The sequence below is a fragment of the Salmo trutta genome, chromosome 2, assembly GCF_901001165.1.
Source record: "Salmo trutta chromosome 2, fSalTru1.1, whole genome shotgun sequence".
Taxonomy (NCBI): Eukaryota; Metazoa; Chordata; class Actinopteri; order Salmoniformes; family Salmonidae; genus Salmo; species Salmo trutta.
Genome location: NC_042958.1, coordinates 36,080,670 through 36,101,525, shown reverse-complemented (window position 1 = coordinate 36,101,525; position 20,856 = coordinate 36,080,670). Strand labels below are relative to the sequence as shown.

General features: G+C 43.1%; 1 long non-coding RNA gene across 2 annotated transcripts; it reads right to left on the bottom strand.

Moving 5' to 3' along the window:
- Window positions 1–917: 917 nt before the first annotated feature.
- On the bottom strand, window positions 918–20,153 carry LOC115154561 (uncharacterized). Of its 2 annotated transcripts, XR_003867913.1 has the most exons (10): window positions 19,861–20,153; window positions 11,201–11,322; window positions 10,608–10,741; window positions 9,980–10,099; window positions 9,748–9,833; window positions 4,813–4,973; window positions 4,485–4,594; window positions 2,711–2,880; window positions 2,434–2,590; window positions 918–1,355 (listed from the first exon to the last, which is right to left on the bottom strand). It is a non-coding gene; the product is annotated as an uncharacterized LOC115154561 (long non-coding RNA). The 2 variants fall into 2 exon arrangements; XR_003867912.1 differs by lacking the exon at window positions 19,861–20,153 and having other exon boundaries at window positions 11,201–11,732.
- Between the last annotated feature and the right edge of the window lie 703 nt (window positions 20,154–20,856).

The window sequence follows — 20,856 nt, the reverse complement described above, 5'->3', positions numbered from 1 at the left end:
GCTCAGGTGCATCCTGTTTCCATTGAACATCCTTGAGATGTTTCTACAACTTGGAGTCCACTTGGGATACATGTAATTGATTGGACATTATTTGGAAAGGCACACACCTGTCTATATGGTCCCGTGTGGTTCAGTTGGTAGAGCATGGTGTTTGCAACGCCAGGGTTGTGGGTTCGATTCCCACGGGGGACCAGTATGGAGAAAAAAAATGTATGAAATGTATGCATTCACTACTGTAAGGCGCTCTGGATAAGAGTGTCTGCTAAAATTTTAAAATGTAAATGTATATAAAGGTCCCACAGTTGACAGTGCATGTCAGAGCCTCCATCATTCTTAAATGGAAGAAGTTTGGAACCACCAAGACTCTTCCTAGAGCTGGCCGCCCAGCCAAACTGAGCATTTGGAGGAGAAAGGCCTTAGAAACTAAGCACTGGCCAATACCATCCCTATTGTGAAGCATGGTGATGGCAGCATCTCTGGAGAGACCTGAAAATAGCTGTGCAGAAACTACATCCCTATCCAACCTGACAGAGATTGAGTGGATCTGCAGAGAAGAATGGGAGAAACTCTCCAAATAATAGCATCAAGTTAAATTTACCATCGACAAGAGGTGTATATTCTATTTGTATTTAAATGTAACTTACATTGCCTTTAAGTAAATCACGAATCAGAAAAGTCTTAGTTGCTATCCATTTTTGGACTTGTCATTAATTTATATCACATCAGACCAACTTCTTGAATGCCCTACTCCTTGTAGTTTGCACTTGTCTAAAAAAAATGCTATTTTGCTCAAAACATTTGTTTTTACCCTTTAGTGTGTATTTATACTTGGGATATCGCCATTCAAAAGGAAAAGTAGGAAAGGAAAGGAAAAATAGCTGGAGGACGTCTGATAAACTGAGGAGAGTAATACTACATTTGTTTTGTATAATTCATTAAATCTAATTTTTATTTCAAGATACAAAATAATCTTTGGACATTGTCCCAATACCTCCCAAACATACAGTTAATCGTAAACTGAACAAAATAAAAAGTTAAATGAAATGGCTTAGTATACAGCAGCTGCCATCTACATTTAAATGTAAAATGAAATCACAAACAATCAACAACAGAAAAATGCTGAACAAATGAAAATTGATGGAGACTAACTCTTCAGGCTCAGCTATAACAGATGGTATAGTACATGTCGAATCCAATTGAAAATAGACATTCATGTCGCTCAAATAAGCATGATCAAAAGTCCTGTTTCAATAACTTCCGCCATGTTCTCTTGGTTACCATACCGGACGATTCTCCGACATCTTCAAGACTCCGTTTCACCCCAATGGCAGGAGACGTCTAAACTGGAGTACTGGCTGTACAAATACAGAACAGACAACACACCTTAAATATTTGAACAAATAAGAAACAGATTAAAACAAAGCGACAGGAAAATAATGCATCACCTAACAACGCTCTTTAGAGCCTTGGGTGTGAGAAATGTGCTTATATATACACACAGTACCAGTCAAAAGTTTGGACACATCTACTCATTCAAGGGTTTTTCTTTATTTTTACTATTTTATACATTGTAGAATAATAGTGAAGACATCAAAACTATGAAATAACACATATGGAATCATGTAGTAACCCCCCCCAAACAAGTGTTAAACAAATCAAAATATATTTTATATTTCAGATTCTTCAAAGTAGCCACCCTTTGCCTTGATGACAGCTTTATACACTCTTGGCATTCTCTCTACCAGCTTCAGGAGGTAGTCACCTGGAATGCACTTCAATTAACAGGTGCTCCTTGTTAAAAGTTAATTTGTGGAATTTCTCTCCTTCTTAATGTGTTTGAGCCAATCAGTTGTGTTGTGACAAAGTAGGGGTGGTATACAGAAGATAGCCCTATTTGGTAAAAGACCACGTGCATATTATGGCAAGAACAGCTCAAATAAGCAAAGAGAAACGATAAGTCCATCATTACTTTTTAGACATGGAGGTCAGTCAATCTGGAAAATTTCAAGAAAGTTTCTTCAAGTGCAGCTGCAAAAACTATCAAGCGCTATGATGAAACTGGCTCTCATGAGGACCGCCACAGGAAAGGAAAACCTAGAGTTATATCTGCTATATCTGATACGTTAATTGGGGTTAACTGCACCTCATATTGCAGCCCAAATAAATGCTTCAGAGTTCAAGTAACAGACACATCTCAACATCAAATGTTCAAAGGAGACTGCGTGAATCAGGCCTTCATGGTCAAATTGCTGCAAAGAAACCACTACTAAAGGACACCTGTTATTTCATAGTTTTGATGTCTTCACTATTATTCTACAATGTAGAAAATAGTAAAACTAAAGAAAAACTCTTGAATGAGTAGGTGTGTCCAAACTTGACTGGTACTGTATATATTTGTTATTACAGTGTTGAAATGTACCCCTCCACACATACCAAGCTTTGTCTCAATGTCTTTGAGCTGCTTCTCCCGCTCTTAAATCTCCTCCTCTTTCTGCGCCATCTCAGGTGACTTCAGATATTGCATGTGGCCTTAAGTCCTCCTTCACCTGTATGCTCTTCTGCATGGCCAACCGATACTGCTGGAGCAGGTCTACAAACAGGAAAGGCATTGTAAATGTATACCATGTATGATACTATGCAACAAAACGTACGCACGCAAGCGCACACAGGCACGCACCAGTACAAACAGAACTAAAATCCAGTGACTGACCAATCTGTTCCACAAAGGTTTGGTATTGCTTGGGGAGGGGTGCACCGAACACCTGGCCACGCAGTTTCTCTATTGGTGGGGCTTTGTTCTGCAAGCCGCCAAACTAGGCTGCGGATCCTCTCGCCCTGCCGGGTCAGGAGGGTGGGGCACAGGATTCTGCTCTGGACCACCTGGCCAAAACCAAAACAACAAGACCCAGTTCTTAAACAAGAAAACAGCCTTCCCTGTGGCTCAGTTGGTAGAGCATGGTGTTTGCAACGCCAGCATGGTGTGTGCAACGCCAGGGTTGTGGGTTCAATTCCCACGGGGGCCAGTACAAAAATAATGTAAAAAAAAAAAAAAAATGCATGAAATGAAAATGTATGCATTCACTACTGTAAGTCGCTCTGGATAAGAGACTAAATGACTAAAATGTAAAATACTGACTTCACTTTAGGACAAGTTTCCGTACCACCCATCTGTGTCCCAAATGGCCCTGGTCAAAAGTAGGGCACTAAATAGGGAATAATATGGTGCCATTTCAGATGCACACTAGATACATATTCTTATCAGCCTAAGCCAGGGATGTATTCACTGAGAACCAAATGAAAGCAAACAGTCTGAAATGGTATGAAAAGGGGAGGGGCCTAGCTGAATTTGTCCAAAATAAAAAAGTTTGTTGCAAAACGCTTTCTGTTGCAAAACGTTTTGCTACGTGTGCACTAATGAATACACCCCAGGCTGTATTGTTCGATGGCTTGGTTAAGGCCATCCAATCAACGCGCCTCATCTGACTCACCCCCTTCCTGTAGTGGTTAGCAGAGTCCAGGTCATCAATCAAAATGGTGTCTCCCAATAGGTTCCCAAATACTGGCGGGAACATGGGATGATTATCAAAGGGTAATTACATACGTAGTCACCAAACTACTACCAGATTACATGAAACTGATCACTAACCCTCCATTTACTGTTCGTGAATCATGTTTCATTAATTGGCTCAAGACAAGGGGTGTATGATATCAAGTAATTATTTCTGTACGAGATAAATAAACTCAGTTCAACTCTAGGTGTTCTTTGATGGTTTTAACCATTTTAGTTTGATATTATACCCCTGCAAAAACCTCTTACAAGTGGAAGCCCCGAGAAGCATAATGTAAAAAATAATGCAAAACTGTTCCAGAAGCCCTCGTTATGACATCAGTCCCAAATCTGGAAATATTGAAAACTAGGCCCTTTCATTAGATAAGGGGGAGGACAAAAACTCAAGTTAAACATGCAAATGATAATAATCCTTTAATTACACAAACAGCATCATTATATATAGTCATTTTAAAGTGAAAGGCTGGCTGGGGTCCAATTCCCACTCCAGTAGCAGAGTCCCCAAGAGAGGGAGCCCATAACTTGCCCCCCCCCCCCCCCCCCCCCCCCCATGAGTTAAGAGCCTGGGGTTCAGTCTGGAACAGTTTAACCCCCAAACCCAGGAACAAGGGGGGGAGAAGAGAGAGAGAGAGAGAGAGAGAAACTACCCTAACAACTGCAAACAAACAGAGACCAGACCTAGGGTCGTGTGTAACAAGCGTCTCAGCGTAGTAGTGCTGATCTAGGATCAGGTCCCTCATCCGGGTCATCTTATTCTTTGTGATCTAAACGGCAGGACTGATCCTAAATCTCCTGGGACCAAGGAGGAAGAGTGGGACAAGCTTCTGGAACGACAGAGAAACCCTCTCAGCATAGACATAGTTACATATTGGGGAATATTTGATCCAAATAGAAATTCTGAAGAAGACTGACTCACACATCTGGCAGCCCTCTGCATTCTCTTGGAAAATATGAAAGTCTCGGGCAAACACAGGGTTTCCAATGGGAAGGCAGCTGGCCTGGCCATTTCTTATGTGGGGCAAGGGTCTGAAAAAAGAAACAAGTACAACTCACTAAAGCATGAACACCTTTGAGAACAAGAAAACTCCAAGAACCTTTCCCAACACAGGTCACAAAGATTCAAACTATAGAGGTCAATCTCATTTACTTCCATATTGAAAGGAAGCCACAACTGCATGTTGTTTTATTAAAGGTACTTGTGTGTGTTTGTGTGTGTGTGCGTGTGTGTGTGTGTGTGTGTGTACCTGCTGCTGTACCATGTACAGGGGCATGACCTGCTGCCTCCCCTGGGTGTCGTTGTAGATCTTCCGTGCCGCCACCGTTGTCATGGTGACCACACAGTCCATGTCTCCCAGGAGATGACGATGGCCACGTCATCGTCCTCCACCAGCGCCAGGTGGCCAATCTGCACCGGAGACAGAAGGACGGCACATTTAAATCCTGCTGAAACTGAAGCACACGCCACACACTGTTCTTCTCTAGTCAACCACTACTAGGAAGAAGCATTAGAACGCTGCAGAGACAGGAGACGGGTCCCAAATGGCACCAATAGGACTCTGGTCAAAAGAAATACAATATATATATATATATATATATAAGGATTAGGGTTCATTTTGGGAAACAGAGTAAATGTCTATATTATGACATGACTTTTCCCAGGACGTAGGGGGTGCCCCTAAAGGGATTGGGCATGGAGCAGACTCCCTGCACCTGGAATTTCATTTTCTCAGTGTCGGCTGTTTTCTGACTGATGAAGGTGTCGATCACTGGGATCTATATTAACACAGAATGGATCCATCAAACCTCTCAACTTCTGAGAGTGCATGTATCATATATAGTACTGATGACAGTCTTGTGAATGTGGTTGAGTATGGTCTTTCTCAGTAACCAGGTTTCCATCCAACCTTTTTGTGAGTAAAGTTCATGTCGGATAAAAAAAAAATCACAAAAGGCTGATTGAAACAGCACATTTGTCTAAAGTATCCAAATGTCGACTAAACAAACTACACTAGACTAGGTGGAATTGTTTTGTGTCTGTATAGTTTATTATGCAAGAAATGGTGGTGGAAAACCCTTTATGCTTTGATATAATAAACATCATATCGAAGTAAACTTGGAGTCACGCGATGATATGTTGTGTGGTCCCCTGCGACTTGCAGTTTATTAGGCTACAGATTAAATTAATTATGATGAACTTCACATGGTGAAGGTGCACAGTGATGAGCTTGACGCTCCTTTCCAATAAATAAGAGGGTCTTATTCTGGTGACATGATGATCGATGCTTGGCTGCCGTTTGACAAATAAAAATAATCTTACCCATAAAAACCTCATCATGTAAGTAGCCTAACCGCACTGTATCTGCGAGCTGTTGGCTAGAGCACACGTGCCAAGACCAGAGTGGGCACATTCGCTTTATACAGCGCCTTCGGAAAGTATTCAGACCCCTTCACTTTTTCCACATTTTGTTAGGTTACAGCATTATTTTAAAATTGATTAAATAGTTTTTTTCCCCCTCATCAATCTACACACAATACCTCATAATAACAAAACAAAAACTGTTTCAAAATTTGTGCCAATTATTGAAAATAAATAACAAAAATATAATATTTACATAAGCATTCAGACCCTTTACTCAGTACTTTGTTGAAACATCTTTTGCAGCAATTACAGGCTTGAGTCTTCTTGGGTATGACGCTGCAAGCTTGGCACACCTGTATTTGGGGAGTTTCTCCCATTCTTCTCGGCAGATCCTCTCAAGCTCTGTCAGGTTGGATGGGGAGCGTCGCTGCACAGCTATTTTCAGGTCTCTCCAGAGATGTTAGATCCGGCTCTGGCTGGGTCAATCAAGGACATTCAGAGACTTGTCCTGAAGACACTCCTGCGTTGTCTTGGCTGTAGGCTTAGGGCCGTTGCCCTGTTGAAGGTGAACCTTCACCCCAGTCTGAGCGCTCTGGAGCAGGTTTTCGTCAAGGATCTCTGTACTTTGCTCCGTTCATCTTTGCCTCGATCATGACTAATCTCCCAGTCCCTGCTGTTGAAAAACACTCTCACAGCATGATGCTGCCACCACCATGCTTCACTGTAGAGATGGTGCCAGGTTTCCTCCAGATGTGACGCTTGGCATTCAGGCCAAATCATGGTTTCATCAGACCAGAGAATCTTGTTTCTCATGGTCAGAGTCTTTAGGTGCCTTTTGGCAAACTCCAACTCCTCACCATCTTAAATAAGCATGCCCCATTCAATTTGAAAAAAACTAAGAACAGATATAGCCCTTGGTTCACCCCAAGTGTGGCGTTCTGCATTAGTATTGATTAGCCCCCGCGATATGCAACTTTTCAGGGAAGTCAGGAACAAATATACTCAGTCAGTTAGGAAAGCTAAGGCTAGCTTTTTCAAACAGAAATTTGCATCCTGTAGCACTAATTCCAAAAGGTTTTGGGACACTGTAAAGTCCATGGAGAATAAGAGCACCTCCTCCCAGCTGCCCACTGCACAGAGGATAGGAAACACTGTCACCACCGATAAATCTACGATAATTTCAATAAGCATTTTTCTACGGCTGGCCATGCTTTCTACTTGGCTACCCCTACCCCAGGCAACATCTCAGCACCCCCTGCAGAAACTTGCCCAAGCCCCCCCGCTTCTCCTTCACCCAAATCCAGACAGCTGATGTTCTGAAAGAGCTGCAAAATCTGGATCCCTACAAAACAGCTGGGCTAGACAATCTGGACCCTTGCTAAAATTATCCGCCAAAATTGTTGTAACCCCTATTACATCTCTCTTTCGTATCGTCTGAGATTGCCAAAGATTGGAAAACTGCCGCGGTCATCCCCCTCTTCAAAGGGGGAGAGACTAGACCCGAACTGTTATAGACCTATATCCATCCTGCCCTGCCTGTCTAAAATCTTCAAAAGCCAAGTTTACAAACAGATCACCGATCATTTCGAATCCCACCGTACCTTCTCCACTATGCAATCCGGTTTCCGAGCTGGTCATGGGTGCACCTCAACCACGGTCAAGGTCCTAAACAATATCATAACCTCCATCGATAAGACAGTACTGTGCAGCCATCTTCATTGACCTGGCCAAGGCTTTCGACTCTGTCAATCACCGCATTCTTATCGGCAGACTCAATAGCCTTGGCTTCTCAAATGACTGCCTCGCCTGGTTCACCAACTACTTCTTGTCAGTAGACACTGACAGAGTTCAGTGTGTCAAATTGGAGGGCCTCTTGTTCTGACCTCTAGCAGCCTCTATGGGGGTGCCACAGGGTTCAATTCTCGGGCCGACTCTTTTCTCTGTATACATCAATGATGTCGCTCTTGCTGCTGGTGATTCTCTGATCCACCTCTACGCAGACGACACCATTCTGTATACATCTGGCCCTTCTTTGGACACTGTGCTAACAAACCTCCAAACGAGCGTCAACGCCATACAACACTTCTTCCGTGGCCTCCAACTGCTTTTAAATGCTAATAAAACTAAGTGCATGCTCTTCAACCGATTGTTGCCCGCACCATCCCACCCGACTAGCATCACTACTCTGGACAGTAATGACTTAGAATATGTGGACAACTACAAATATCTAGGTGTCTGGCTAGACTGTAAACTCTCCTTCCAGACTCACATTAAACATCTCCAATCCAAAATTAAATCTAGAATCAGCTTCCTATTTCGCAACAAAGCCTCCTTCACTCAAGCCGCGAAACATACCCTCGTAAAACTGACTATCCTACCGATCCTTGACTTCGGCGATGTAATTTACAAAATAGCCTCCAACACTCTGCTCAGCAAACTGGATGTAGTCCATCACAATGCCATCCGTTTTTTCACCAAAGCCCCATTTACTACCCACCACTGCGACCTGTATGCTCTCGTTGGCTGGACCTCACTACATATTCGTCGCCAAACCCACTGGCTCCAGGTCATCTATAAGTCTTTGCTAGGTAAAGCCCAGCCTTATCTCAGCTCACTGGTCACCATAGCAACACCCACCCATAGCACGCGGTATATTTCACTGGTCATCCCCAAAGCCAACACTTCCTTTGGCCGCCTTTTCGTAAATGAGAGCTTGTTCTCAACTGGCCTACCTGGTTAAATAAATGTGAAATAAAATTCTTAAAAACGAAATAAAAAGTGCTCATGTGCCTTTTACTGAGGAGTGGCTTCCGTCTGGCCACTCTACCATAAAGGCCTGATTGGTGGAGTGCTGCAGAGATGATTGTCCTTCTGGAAGGTTCTCCCATCTCCACAGAGGAACTCTGGAGCACTGTCAGAGTGACCATCTGGTTAATGGTCACCTCCCTGACCAAGGCCCTTCTCCCCCGATTGCTCAGTTTGGCCAGGCGGCCAGCTCTAGGAAGAGTCTTGGTGGTTCCAAACTTCTTCCATTTAAGAATGATGGAGGCCACTGTGTTCTTGGGGACCTTCAATGCTGCAGAAATGTTTTGGTACCCTTCCCCAGATCTGTGCCTCGACACAATCCTGTCTCTGAGCTCTACAGACAATTCCTTCAACCTCATGTCTTGGTTTTTGCTCTGACATGCACTGTAAACTGTGGGACCTTATATAGACAGGTGTGTGCCTTTCCAAATCATGTCCAATCAATTGAATTTACCACAGGTGGACTCTAATCAAGTTGTAGAAACATCAAGGATGATCCATGGAAACAGGATGCCCCGAAGCTCAAATTTCAAGTCTCATAGCAAAGGGTCTGAATACTTATTAAAATAAGGTATGTTTTTTGTTGTTAATACATTTGCAAACATTTCTAAAGACCTGTTTTCACTTTGTCATTATGGGACATTGTGTGTAGAATGCTGAGGATTTTTTTTTGTAATCAATTTTAGAATAAGGCTGTAACGTAATAATGTGGAATATGTCAAGGGGTCTGAATACTTTCCAAAGGCACTGTAACGCAACATTTGTTTTGACAAAACCATCGGTGGAGTTGAAAATGCGATGGAAACCAATTTTACTTGTATTTCTTTTTTTATTTTGTACATGGGAATTTAACCGCAAAAGTTATTTTATGTGCACTACGTCATCACGCCTTTTAGTCAACTTTATGGAAACATCTCTGGTGGGAAATTGCACATTGTTTTCATGCAGATTTGAGAATATTCACATGAAAAACTGTTGTCAATTGGATGGAATGTGGGTATAATCAAAAACTTACAGATGACAGTTGTGCAACATTCATGCTATTCTTCCTGAGCACCGATTTCAGATGACCCTCTTTGTTGGTGGCGTTGAGCACTTGATCTAAAGGAAGAGATATCACAGCTCTACAGCAGGAACATGTTTTAACACTGATAGCCTGGCACCAAACTGGAACCAAATTGTATGTTTCCATTCTCTCTAGCAGCTCAGTTAACACAGACATAACACGTTTGGAACGCAACACCTACTATCGAGCTCCGTGATGATTTGCCTGTTGGTGTCAAACAGACTCTTGTAGATGTCAATCGTCTGGTTTATCTGGTCCTTCTTCCTGGTCAGTTCAGACATCTGCTTCCTGTTCTCCACATCTAGTAGGGGACAGGAGAACAGTTGGGATCACCTGAGCCACACTGTTCCAGGAGCCAAGAGACTGGCCTTTAAATGGACACCACACTTGCCCATCAAAAGTAGTCCAATGTTAGGATGAATCCACGTCCAACGACATCGGTTGTGTTGATCCAGCTATATGCCCCCACCCAACATGAATGGAAAAGATAACCAACAAATACAACCTGGAATTTAGACTGCTCATCTTTTCCATAGATTTGGGACTGAGGCACATAGCTGGAGCGACAAGATAGATGGCCTAGGATGTGGAAAGTCATCTTAACATTAGTCTACTTTTCAGGTCTGAAACATCCGACACATTTTTACTTTGAGTGAAATGTCCCTTTAAGACGGCTGGACACTCATGATCACAGCGTGTCAACCCCTTTTAGATGGCAAACACTCAATATTATTCAAAAATCTAGCATTAAAATGACAAACTGACATTGATGTGATTTAACAATTAAAAAATAAAATATATGATCTAACCATTGTAGAAGCGGAAGGGGAGCTCAAAACGCTACCAGGGGATTTTTGGGGCCAAACCCTGGGATGACAGGTCAGAAGTACAGGACGTACTCATTCCCATCCTGACCAGGACTGTTCTTCATGATGGACAGATTCTAGAAGGGAGAGAGACATTTTCAAAAAATAATGCAAAATCCGGTTAGCACGCAAAGCCTGAAGAAAAGATGTCACAGTGATGTGGGCCTCTCCATTAGCAAGGCTAAACTGCAGGCTCTTGGCTTTGCCCTCAAAGAGAGGCAGGCCTTTGTCACTGGAGCCCTTGATGGTGACCACCACCTTCCCACTCAGCTCCAGTCCAGCTGGGTTATTATACACATCCTGGAGGGAAGCAACACAAACCAGCAGCCTCAGAAATAGACAAAGACGGGGGGGGGGGGGGGGGGGGGGGGGACAAACTCCATGGTCAGAGGTTCTACTACCTTTACGGCCTCAGTTAGGCTTGATCACCAAAAATGATACAACATATATTTTAACCATTAGTAGACTTCAACTCATACTTATATGGTGATGAGTGATTCATGACTTCCGCTGGCCAGAGGATCCAATCATCTCACCATTATTTTCAGACACGTGCCCTCCATCAGAGTCCGACTGGCAATGACAATGTTGTTGGAGACCACTGGGGTTGGTGGCTAAAGGTCTGGGACCAATTTGACAGGATCGTTGGGCACAACGTCTATGGCATACAAGGTGAGGACAGGAAAGAGAGACATGATTACTTTAGTTCAACAAATGGCCCAAAATAACCTATAGGGCTTGTAGACATCCAGCCACTCGACATGAAATACATTTCTTCTAGATAAAATAAACAGGAGATCAATTTGGAGAGTGAAGACCATATCCACGCGTTTCATTCAAAGCCCAGTTAGGGGGTGTCCGGAAGTGGGTTTACTGCTCTAAACCACATGGTTTAGGTTGAGCTTATCCGGTGACTCCACTGCACTTTTGTCTTGTCCACACACAGCACAAACTGGATTGTGTACCTCCCAACACGTTCTGGGATGACTTTGTCTCTGTTAGAAGGAACATGAATCCTTTTACAGTGAGGGAAAAAAGTATTTGATCCCCTGCTGATTTTGTACATTTGCCCACTGACAAAGAAATGATCAGTCTATAATTTTAATGGTAGGTTTATTTGAACAGTGAGAGACAGAATAACAACAAAAACATCCAGAAAAACACATGTCAAAAATGTTATGAAATCATTTGCATTTTAATGAGGGAAATACGTAATTGACCCCTCTGCAAAACATGACTTAGTACTTGGTGGCAAAACCCTTGTTGGCAATCACAGAGGTCAGATGTTTCTTGTAGTTGGCCACCAGGTTTGCACACATCTCAGGAGGGATTTTGTCCCACTCCTCTTTGCAGATCTTCTCCAAGTCATTAAGGTTTCGAGGCTGACGTTTGGCAACTCGAACCTTCAGCTCCCTCCACAGATTTTCTATGGGATTAAGGTCTGGAGACTGGCTAGGCCACTCCAGAACCTTAATGTGCTTCTTCTTGAGCCACTCCTTTGTTGCCTTGGCCGTGTGTTTTGGGTCATTGTCATGCTGGAATACCCATCCACGACCCATTTTCAATGCCCTGGCTGAGGGAAGGAGGTTCTCACCCAAGATTTGACGGTACATTGCCCCGTCCATCGTCCCTTTGATGCGGTGAAGTTGTCCTGTCCCCTTAGCAGAAAAACACCCCCAAAGCATAATGTTTCCACCTCCATGTTTGACGGTGTTCTGTGGGTCATAGGCAGCATTCCTCCTCCTCCAAACACGGCGAGTTGAGTTGATGCCAAAGAGCTCCATTTTGGTCTCATCTGACCACAACACTTTCGCCCAGTTGTCCTCTGAATCATTCAGATGTTCATTGGCACACTTCAGACAGGCATGTATATGTGCTTTCTTGAGCAGGGGGACCTTGCGGGCGCTGCAGGATTTCAGTCCTTCACGGCGTAGTGTGTTACCAATTATTTTCTTGGTGACTATGGTCCCAGCTGCCTTGAGATCATTGACAAGATCCTCCTATGTAGTTCTGGGCTGATTCCTCACCGTTCTCATGATCATTGCAACTCCTCGAGGTGAGATCTTGCATGGAGCCCCAGGCCGAGGGAGAATGACAGTTCTTTTGTGTTTCTTCCATTTGCGAATAATCGCACCAACTGTTGTCACCTTCTCACCAAGCTGGTTGGCGATGGTCTTGTAGCCCATTCCAGCCTTGTGTAGGTCTGCAATCTTGTCCCTGACATCCTTGGAGAGCTCTTTGATCTTGGCCATGGTGGAGAGTTTGGAATCTGATTGATTGATTGCTTCTGTGGACAGGTGTCTTTTATACAGTTAACAAGCTGAGATTAGGAGCACTCCCTTCAAGAGTGTGCTCCTAATCTCAGCTCGTTACCTGTATAAAAGACACCTGGGAGCCAGAAATCTTTCTGATTGAGAGGGGGTCAAATACTTATTTCCCTCATTAAAATGCAAATAATTTTATAGCATTTTTGACTTGCGTTTTTCTGGATTCTTTTGTTGTTATTCTGTCTCTCACTGTTCAAATAAACCTACCATTAAAATTCTAGACTGATCATTTCTTTGTCAGTGGCAAACATACAAAATCAGCAGGGGATCAAATACTTTTTCCCTCACTGTACATACATATCACAGGACTACCTTTGTGTTGATACAAACCTAAGAGAAGAGACACCATAAAGTGGCTAACCCCTCTGACAAGAATTTCCCAACAATCCCACGTTGAATTGGTGATCGCTAACACACTACGGCCAGAGTCAGAAGAGTGTAGCTCCAGTCCAGAGGAATCTGAGGGTTGTCCCCAGCACCCGTGTGTGCCATTTGGAGGTGTACATTCAGGAAGATGAGGACAGTCTGGTGGACTTCACGTTGCTGAGGGACCGGGAGAAGATAGACTGGACGGCCGGGGACCTCCTGGAGAACCTAAACTACAGACTGTATGACGAGGGAGGCAGGGATGTCCCTCTGTCTCAGGAGAAGGCCCAGAAGATCAAGGTAATGCCAACACCACCCTGACCATGTAGCAACTCATCCATTGAGATTGACTATCAGGGTCCGTATTCGCTGACTTATTGACTTACCTGGTTGAATAATGGCTAAATAAATAAATGCGGCGTATGAGTGCTGATCTAGGCTCCTTTCTTTGGCCTTTTTTTTAAAGTCATAATGAATAAGAGATGGTGTCTGATCCTAGATCAGAATTCCTACTCTGAGACGCTTTGTGAATACGGCCCAGCAGTCCTTCATTGTGCTGTGACACTGTCAGGTGAACTGGACGGCTGAGGTGAGTGTGGCGGAGCTGGCCCAGGGGAAGCTGCCCAACGTACTGGTGCCGTCGCAGTTGAAGGAAGAGCACTTTTACCAGGTCTCGTACAAAGACCAGCTGGTGTCTGTCGACACTTCCTTCACTATATTGTAAGTCTTCTACTTAAACATGGTTAGAAACAGCTTACACTTGAGTAAAAATGTGGTATTTTGATGAGGCAAAAATTTTGCCTCATGGTAATCTTTTAAGCTGTTTACAGTTCATTTGCTTATAGAAGTATAGACAAATGAAGTCTGATTGTGCTTGTCACATCAGCTGGTGTGCTTGTTCTGATTCGCTGTTTGTTGGTTTTAGGCCACGCCCTGACAAGCCAAAACACATGAGGGCCACACTGAGAGACACGACCGTGAGGATGGTAGAGGTCCTATCAGGAAAGATCTGTGAGTCCGGATCCACCAGCAGCAGTTTACTGTCAACTTCTAACCATTATACTGCCTTCCTGACACACATTCACATTTAGGACTTCTTGGATTACCTTCCAAATGAGAAACTGGTAGTTCCCTCTTCCAGACTTAGCGCTTGTGGACCAGTATGGGAATAAAAGTCAGACGCTGACCTGGACCTGTGTGGACTCGCTCGCTGTGGATGCCAAGGGTCTCGACAAGACACCTCTGGTGTTTACCTGGCAGGTACATTGAATAAATCGAAGGGATTTGTAACTTATTCATTTACTGTGATAATTTTTTTCCTGAAAGTATAATTGGAGACAAATATCCCATGTGATTTATAAAAAATATAAAATTACCATTATGCTGTGTGTTGTAACTAGGAGAGCACCAACTCCGTCTTGGTTCGCTCACTGTACTGGCCCCCCGTGGGAATCAAACCCACAACCCTGGCGTTGCACACACCATGCTGGCATTGCAAGCACCATGCTCTACCAACTGAGCCACAGGGAAGAGTAATACAAAACATATCCTTGACTCTATCCAACTTGATGTGCGGGAAACAAACGATGCCAGCCAGCCTGCCCATCAAATCGAATTTCAAACATAATGAGAGCTAGCCTATAGACAAGAATAAATTGACAACAATCTGATGAGTGACAATATTAGGCCTATCAGTTATCAAATGGTTAATTAAGAGATTAGCGCATCTTGTAATTTATAGATGCAGGGAAAGGATCATCACTTTATCAAATCTTCCTTCAGAGTCACATGCAGGTAAAACATGTAGATTTCTATATAGTATCAGAAAGAGCATATTCTGCAGTTTCTATAACACTTACCTTTGTCAAATAACTCAATTCAAGGAGGTGCAGCTCTATTTCCAAGAATATCTGTGCTGTCCATGCATTCAGCACATTACCACTCGCGCGGCCTGCATTGCTCTGGCTAGGAACATAATAAACTTACGATTTATATATTTTAATTTATGCAATTCATCTTTTACAATTGTTCATTCACTGGTGATTTTGTTTAAGAATACAGCAAATGATCTCACCTGAGCACCTGGCTGTTATATCATCATCATCAAATCTACAAATCAAGTTGATCAAATGGATTACTGTTTTATTGTAATGGAAACGAAAATAGGCTATAGGCGTACGTTTTTTCTAGGACTTTCTAGAATTATACAAAACATATCCTTGACCATCTAAACAAATAAAAAATAAAATTATTATTGAATTACAGTACCAGTCAAATTTTTGGACACCTACTCATTCCCTGTAGCTCAGTTGATAGAGCATGGTGTTTGTAACGCCAGGGTTGTGGGTTCGATTCCCACGGGGGGCCAGCACAGGAAAAAAAAAAAAAAAAAAAACGTATGAAATGTATGCATTCACTACTGTAAGTCGCTCTGGATAAGAGTGTCTGCTAAATGACTCAAATGTAAGGGTCTTTATTACTATTTTACTATTTTCTACATTGTAGAATAATAGTGAAGACCTCAAAACAATAAAACACATATGGAATCATATAGTAACCCCCCCCAAAAAAGGGTCTAAATATATTTTTGATTTTAGATTCTTCAAAGTAGCCACCCTTTGCCTTGCTGACAGCTTTGCACACTCTTGGCATTCTCTCAACTAGCTTCACCTGGGATGCTTTTCCAACAGTCTTGAAGGAGTTCCCACATATGCTGAGCACCCGTTGGCTGCTTTACCTTCACTCTGCGGTCCAACTCATCCCAAACCATCTCAATTGGGTTGAGGTCAGGTGATTGTGGAGGTCAGGTCATCTGATGCAGCACTCCACCATTCTTGGTCAAAAAGCCCTTACACAGCCTGGAGGTGTGTTGGGTCATTGTCCTGTTGAAAACAAATTATAGTCCCACTAAATCCAAACCAGATGGGATGGCGTATCGCTGTAGAATGCTGTGGTAGACATACTGGTTAAGTGTGCCTTGCATTCTAAATAAATCACAGACAGTGTCACCAGCAAAGCACACCCACACCATCACACCTCCTCCATGCTTCACAGTGGGAACCACACATGCAGAGATCATCCGTTAACCTACTCTGCATTTCACAAAGACTTGGCAGTTGGAACCAAAAATCTCAAATTTGGATTCCACCTGTCTAATATCCATTGCTCGTGTTTCTTGGTCCAAGCAAGTCTCTTCTTCTTATTGGTATCCTTTAGTAGTGGTTGCTTTGCAGTAATTCGACCACGAAGGCCCGATTCACTCAGTCTCCTCTGAACAGTTGATGTTCAGATGTGTCTGTTACTTGAACTCTGTAAAGTATTTATTTGGGATGCAATCTGAGGTGCAGTTAACTGTGCTGCAGAGGATAAGTTCATTAGAGGTAACTCTGCATCTTCCTTTCCTGTGGCGGCCCTCATGAGAGCCAGTTTCACCATAACGCTACATGGTTTTTGCGACTGACTTGAAAACACTTTCAAAGTTCGTGACATTTTCCAGATTGACTGACCTTCATGTCTAAAAAGTAATGATGGACTGACATTTCTCTTTGCTTATTTGTTTTTGCCATAATATGGACTTGGTCTTTTACCAAACAGGGCCATCTTCTGTATACAACCCCTACCTTGTCACAACACAAGTGATTGGCTCAAACACATTAAGGAAAGAAATTACACAAATTAACGTTTAACAAGACACACCTGTTAATTGAAATGCATTCCAGTTGACTACCTCATGAAGCTGGTTGAGAGAATGCCAAGAGTGTGCAAAGCTGTCATCACGGCAAAGGGTTTTTTGGTAACGACATGATTCCATAGTTTTGATGTCTTCACTATTATTCTACAATGTAGAAAATAGCAATAATAAAGAAAAACCCTTGAATAACTAGGTATTCTAAAACTTTTGACCGGTTGTGTGCGCACGCACACACATGCACACACACATTCGGAAAGCTAACATAACAAAATGTGGAAAAAGTTACAGCCTTATTCTAAAATTGATTACATCTTTTTTTTCTCATCAATCTACACACAATACCCCATAATGACAAAGCGAATACAGGTTTTTTAAATATTTTTAATACATTTGCAAAAATTAAGAACTGAAGTATCCAGACCCTTTACTCAGTACTTTGTTGAAGCACCTTTGGCAGCGATTACAGCATTATGTCTTCTTGGGTATGACGCTACAAGCTTGGCACACCTGTATTTGGAGAGTTTCTCCCATTCTCTGCAGATCCTCTCAAGCTCTGTCAGGTTGGATGGGGAGTGTTGCTGCACAGCTAATTTCAGGTATCTCCAGAGGTATTAGATCGGGTTCATGTCCGGCTCTGGCTGGGCCACTCAAGGACATTCAGAGACTTGTCCCGAAGCCACTCCTGCGTTGTCTTGGCTGTGTGCTTAGGGTCGTTGTCCTGTTGGAAGGTGAACCTTCGCCCAGTCTGAGGTTCTGAGCGCTCTGGAGCAGGTTTTCATCATCTCTCTGTACTTTGCTCCGTTCACCTGTCCCTCGATCTTGGTTACTTGGTCAGCTCCCTGACCAATGCCCTTCTCCCCCAATTGCTCAGTTTGGCTGGGCGGCCAGCTCTAGGAAGAGCCTTGGTGGTTCCAAACTTCTTCCAGTTAAGAATGATGAAGACCACTGTGTTCTTGGAGACCTTCAATGCTGCAGACATTTTTTTTGGTACCCTTGCCCAGATTTGCGCCTCGACACAATCCTGTCTCGGAGCTCCACGGACAATATGCTCTGACATGCCCTGTCAACTGTAGGACCTTATATAGACCGGTGTGTGTGTGTGCCTTTCCAAATCATGTCCAATCAATTTAATTTACCACAGGTGGACTCCAAGTTGTAGAAACATCTCAAGGATGATCAATGGAAAGTCATATAGCAAAGGGTCTGAATGCTTATGTAAATAAGGTATTTGTTTTGTTTTTTATACAATTGCAAACATTTCTAAACCTGTTTTCGCTTTGCCACTATGGGGTATTGTGTGTAGATATATATAGATAGATAGATAGATAGATATTAGATAGATATTAATATTGCGACCCCCCCCCTCCCCCAAATAACTAGTATTCACTAGGAACGAAACCAATCAAATAGGATATGGACTACCTTCACTTGTCCAATAAACACTTGTTTCAGGGGGTTTTCTGCATAGAAAAGTATTTCACTAAGTGTTTTCAGGCCATCTATGTCCAAACAGGAAAGAAGTTTTACTTAAGACTAAAACAAAGAATGTAGAAAATGGACCTATATATTTTTTAAATGAGATTACATTTGAGAACTAGAAAATCACCCAAATAAAAGCTAGGCAGTCAGGGAGAATTAAAAACATGATGCATTCAGGAGTATTTTGGTCATGGCATTGGGCCCCCATTGATATTGTTTTAGTCACTCAGACAGTTCTCAGCCCCATGGCAAGATGTTCACTGCGGCCAACAAGAGGACCTCAAGCTCCATTTTGCGCCAGAAAAAAACCCTGCATTTCATTGTCCGTTGCAAAACACTAATGAATACAACACTGGTAACACGCTGAATGGACAGTGGCCCTAAAATGCACATACTCTGGGACAATTGACACACCCTCTTGCTCAACCCTGTCGGGTTGAAATGGTGTTTTGGCAGACTGCCTATTTAGTGCTTTTAGAGGAATCAAAATGTGTTTTACACTTTTGGAATTCAGTAAAAGCATTCAAATGTATGAGCATAGAACACCAAAGACAGAACTCTGGATTGAACTTCAGATTTGGGAAAAATATGAACTGGAAGAAGCCAAGTTGCCAAGTTCGTGATGGGGATATAAAGTGCATTATATATGTTATTCTTCTGCTTTGGAAGACTTGGCTATTCATACCTCCGGAATCAGGGTGTAGTATGATCTTACCTGGCAGCGGACAATCAGTTTGGGTTGAACTGTAACGTTTCCTGCTTCGTCATGGACCTCCACATCAAAGCAAACAGAGGTTCCATTCTCCACAGTGATTGGATTCTCTTGTTTCACTTTGAGTGAATCTGGGTTACTTGTAAAACATTCAGCTGACACACTACTATGGAATGTCCTTCACATGTACACAATATAAACTACAGTGCTGCTTGTAAAACACTGTTTAAGCTACACATGTTTTTATAAGGCCTAAAGGCTGGCTGATGTATTTTTCTATCCCATGTCACCCTAAGTAGCCCTCCAGCCACAGCTGGACAGCATCAGCAACACCAGGGGAATAATTTACTTAAAATCCCTTATCAGGATCTACTTTACCGCCAACCCCCATTAAATAGGATTTTTCTTATTATAGCAGAGCAGCAGTCCCCCCCAATGTGGTGCCGTAAATCAGTAGTTATTATTTAATATACAATTAATTTTTCTTAATTTCTTTTAAAGCAAAAAGGTAAATTCATGGTTTATCAAATAAACATGTTTTCCTCTGAATACCCAGGTGGACATAAGAGTATAAACATTCTTTTACTTTGTGACTTCTTCAACATAAATCAATCACTTTACCAGAGAGAAGGCTGATCTTCAGAGTCTGCAAGTCCTGTTTGAGACCAGGCAGGACCAATTTCATGACGTGCGTCTGCCGAGACGATATTACCAAACATTAGCCGAGGACATCATTTGAGAGAGCTTTCAGTTGTCTGTCTCGTTGTGGTTCATCTGGACAGAGTTAAAGTGAGAGTCCTGCAGCCTTGAAAACCAGCGTCTCTGACCTTGCTCTGGTAGTTGTGCACCGCGCCCCTGGCTCTGACGCCCTGGATGGTGAAAGTGGTCCCACTAGTGGCCACCCCCTCATAACTCAATTCCAGGGAACTGAAACACAGTAACAACCACCAGCTAAACAAGGAGGGGCTGAAATTGTCTGGCACCATGAATAACCTGAGACTCGGGCTGAGCCCTGCAGGGAAGAGATAACCGATTTCTTCCGGCTAGATGTCAAGATCAAGCTTCTTGGTCACAGCAGAGACATTCAATCCCCTCCTGGGTCAAGATCCCTGTTGCCTAAATAGTTTACTGCATAAAAAAAAGCACCTCTTGTGTGCATGTTCGCCAAAACGGTATACCCCGTATGGTACAGAAACAGCATGACTATGAACATCTGGATACCAGCCAACTCTAGTAACCATTTAAACTATTTTTGTGTGTAACCTACCTGCATTCCAGAAAGGGCTTGAGGTTGGTAGGAGGACAAGCAGAGTGACCGTATTCATCCACCAGCTCCAGTGGGATTTTAAAAGGCACCCCCACATAGAGAGGTGTGTTCACAATACCCACCACAAACCTATCTGCACTGCCCTCTGGGAGAGGAGAGACAGCGAGAGAGGGAGAAAAGAGCACTGCCCTCTGGGAGAGGAGAGACAGCGAGAGAGGGAGAAAAGAGCACTGCCCTCTGGGGGAGGAGAGACAGCGAGAGAGGGAGAAAAGAGCACTGCCCTCTGGGAGAGGAGAGACAGCGAGAGAGGGAGAAAAGAGCACTGCCCTCTGGGAGAGAAGAGACAGCGA